We start from the raw sequence: 4158 nt of genomic DNA on the forward strand, positions 1-4158 counted from the left end.
TAGGCCTCATTCACAAAGTGGGTATATAAGGAGGGTATAAGGTTACTGCCTATAAAATGGTGGTTTAATGGTGTCCACTCTCACCCACCGCTTCCTTGACTGGTGGAGGGTCGTTAGCAGAACGGGTAGGATAGGAGATTAATTATCGTTAAAAGTATAATGATAATTATAAAGTCACTAAATGTTTTATTAAATTACCAATCTTAGTTACTTTAGGAAAAATATGAAATTGATGCTAATTCATGAAATTGCACTTTTCGCCTTGCTAAGTCATTAATGGAGCGTGTGTGGTTAACCGACACATTAACTTGGACTCCTAAGGGTGGCAAAGGGTAGCTTGATGTTTTTTATAGATCGATGTAACATGTGTGGTTAACCGGCACATTGATTAGATGATAAATGACATCGAGTGTACCAAGCACTTTTGCATGGTTATTCACACCTTGTTTGTGATCCTCAGTATCCCAGTCACAAACTTGAAGGGCATAATCGAGATTTAAACATGCCATTGAAAAGTTCAATGAATCTCAATAGAATCTAGGAATTTCAATCCAATTAAAACTTAATAATCAATTTCGTTTTTTATGGTGGCAATTGGTAAATCGTCATTTACCTACCTTCAAATATTTTGCATTTGTACGACATCCCTCTTCCAAATTGTAAAATATTGTTTTGGGTCCTGGCCTTAATATTTCATTTGGGGTGTTATATTAAGGATTATTTTCTAATCTAAACTCTGTCTTTCTTTTTCAGATGTCTTCCAACATTGCTTCTGGCTCAAACCCTACTGGCTCCTTCCCTCTCATGAACCTGTGTGGGAGTGTCATCTTTGATGGTACCAACTTCAATGACTGGATTAGGAACATCGTGATGGTCACTCGTTCTGAGCACAAGGAATATGTCCTCGATAAGGAGCTTAAGGAAATTTATGAGTCTTCTGCTAATCCTGAGGAGATCGCTGAGTTTAGGACTCACGAGAAGAATGCCACCAAGGTGTCTTGTATCATGTTGGCCACCATTACGGTTGAACTCCAAAAGTCCTATGAGGACGTCTACCATTTTGAGATGCACCAAGACCTGATGGAAAGATATCATTAGAGTGCTCGTCAAGAGAGGTATAAAATCATCACCTCCATGATAACAACAAAAATGAAGGATGGTGAACCCATCACGGCCCAATTGCAGAAAATGAAACGGTTTGGGGACCACTTGCTGAAGTTGAATGTGAACTTCGATGATGAGTTGACCATATATATCATTCTACACTCCTTACCTCCATGTTATGATCAGTGTCGAATGACCTATCATATGAACAAGGAAGAGGTCACTCTTAGCAAGCTTTAAGGCCTTTTGAGGACGGTTGAAAGTAGTCTCAAGGGTAAATTTGTTTTTTCTACTCCTACAACTATTGCCCCTGTCTTGGCAATTGGACACGGGAAGGGGAAGAAGAGGAAGGCTCACTCTAATGGCCACACGTGAAAGTCTCTTCATGGATCCTATTTAAGTGGGACCAAGGCTAGTTCTGTTGCTCCCTCTAGCATTCCTAAGGGAGCAGAGTGTTTCTATTGTCAAGAGAAAGGGAACTAGAAGCGAAGTTGCCCCAAATACTTGCAGGATGTCAAAGATGGCAAGGTTAAGGCCACCCATGCATGTATTTATACTATTCTATCTAATAACTCATCACATTCTTGTTCTTGGGTCCTTGATACAGGTTGTTGATTTCACATTTGTTCTTATTTGCAAGGACTAAGAAGAAGTAAGGATGTGGAGCACGGGAAGATGAACTTGATCACGGGGAATAGGAAAGTTTCACCTGTCCCAAAGATTGGAGTTTATTATTTATCGCATAGTAGTGGGTTAGAATTAGATTTGAATAATTGTTGCTATTCGTCTAAAATGGCGAGAAATATTATTTCCTTTCAAGGTTTGTACAAACAAGGTTTTAGTTTTTCATTTGAGAATGAAATTGGTGCTACTAATTCTTTTTATAATGGTGTTTTTTTATTTTAAAGCATTTCCTTGTAATGGTGTATATGAAACTGTGGTGGTTATAGACAACTTAGGAAATAATGTGTTGCACATTGTTTCTTCTAATGATTTGGATGAGGCATGCTTGTGGCATTGTCTTCTTAGACATATTAGCAAGAAGCACATAGGCTAACTCCAAAAGGCTGGAGTTTCAGAGTCATTTGACTTAAGGTCGGATGACTCTTGCGAATCTTGTTTACTTGGAAAGATGACCAAGTCACCCTTCATTGGTACTTGTGAAAGGTGTGAAGGCTTGTTGGATCTCATACATACCGATGTGTGTGGACCCTTCAGAACCACCACAAGGGATGCTAACTGCTTCTATGTGAATTTTATTGATGATTACAACAAATATGGCTACATCTACTTAATCAAACATAAGTCAGAAACCTTTGAGAGATTCAAAGAGTTTAAACAAGAAGTGAATAATTAGTTGGGCAAGAAGATAAAGATGCTCCAATCCGATTGAGGTGGTGAGTATCTTAGTATCGAGTTCTAAGACTATCTTAAGGAATGTGGAAGTATTTCACAAATTGACGCCATCTAGGACACTACAGCTTAATGTTGTGGCTGATAGGCGCAATCATACCCTATTGGACATGGTTCGTTCCTTGACGAGTCGAGCTTTGTTACCTATCTCATTCTAGGGGTATGCCTTAGAGATTGCCACCCATATCCTTAATCTAGTCCCAACTAAGAAGGTTGCCAAAAAACCTCACGATATGTTGATATAGAACGTTCCCTTGTTAGCACACATCAAGGTTTGGGTTTGCGAGGCTTTCGTGAGACTCGAGACTCACGACAAGCTCGAATCTCGTATTGAGCGGTGTATTTTCATCGGATACCCACATAAATCCTCTAGATATCTCTTTTACAGACCGAGTGACAATGTTGTCTTTGTTGCGAGGATAACAATCTTTCGCAAGAGAGAACTCATAGGACAAAAAGAAAGTGGGAGGAAAATCGACCTTGAAGAGCTTCAAGAGTCAAGCGGTGAAGGAACCTCACACACAAGCAATCAACCTGAGGAGGAAACTCCTGTTGAGCTGATTGACAAGTTTGTACCTCTGAGGCGTTCCGGTAGAGTTAGTGTTCCACCTGTGTTATATGGTTTCCATATAACATCTGAGGGTGATACATTTATCAGTGATAAACACACTGATAAATTGTGATGAACCTAACAACTACAAGGAAGCCATGGCATGCCTCGAGTCTGCGAAGTGGAAAGAGGCTATGGACAGCGAGATTCAGTCGATGTATGACAATCAAGTTTGGAACTTGGTTGACAATGTACCGGGTTGTAAGATAGTGGGGTGCAAATGGATCTTCAAGAAGAAGACCGACATGGATGGGAAAGTACACACATATAAGGCACGACTGGTTATGAAGGGCTTTACTTAAACTCCAGGAGTTGGCTATGATGAGACCTTCTCACCAGTGGCGAAGATTAAATCTATTAGGGTTGTGCTACCCATAGCTGCATTTCCTGATTATGAAATACGGAAAATGGATGTAAAAACCGCTTTCCTTAATGGAAAGTTGGTTGAGGAAGTTTACATGAGTCAGCCAGAGGGTTTTGTCAATGCAAAGTATCCTAATAGAGTATGTAAGTTTGAGAAATCTATTTATTGACTGAAACAAGCATCTCATAGATGGAATATTTGTTTCAATGAGAAAGTGAAAGATTTTGGCTTTATGAGAAGCAAGGATGAGTCCTGTGTGTATGTCAAGGCTAGTGGGAGTACAATTAGCTTTCTGGTGTTGTATTTGGATGACATACTACTTATAGGAAATGACATCCCAACCTTGTAGGAGGTTAAGTCCTGGCTTGGGAAGTGTTTTGCTATGAAGGACCCTAGAGAAGCTGTCTATATTCTGGGGATAAGGATATTGAGAGACTTGGAGAAGGTCTTGAAAAGCTTCAACATGATGGATTCAAAGAAAGGTGACTTACCCATCCTAGGCAATACTAAATTGAGTAAAACACAAAGTCTGAGTACAAAGGCTGAGATAGATGAGATGAGTCAAGTACCATATGTTTCTGTATTTGGTTCGATCATGTATGTTATGACTTGTACTTGCCCTGATGTGGCCTTTGGTTTGAGCATGGTCAGCAGATATCAAGGGAAT

This window comes from Lactuca serriola, chromosome 4 (assembly GCF_051521515.1).
Source record: "Lactuca serriola cultivar US96UC23 chromosome 4, Lser_US96UC23_V15, whole genome shotgun sequence".
NCBI classification, from domain to species: Eukaryota; Viridiplantae; Streptophyta; class Magnoliopsida; order Asterales; family Asteraceae; genus Lactuca; species Lactuca serriola.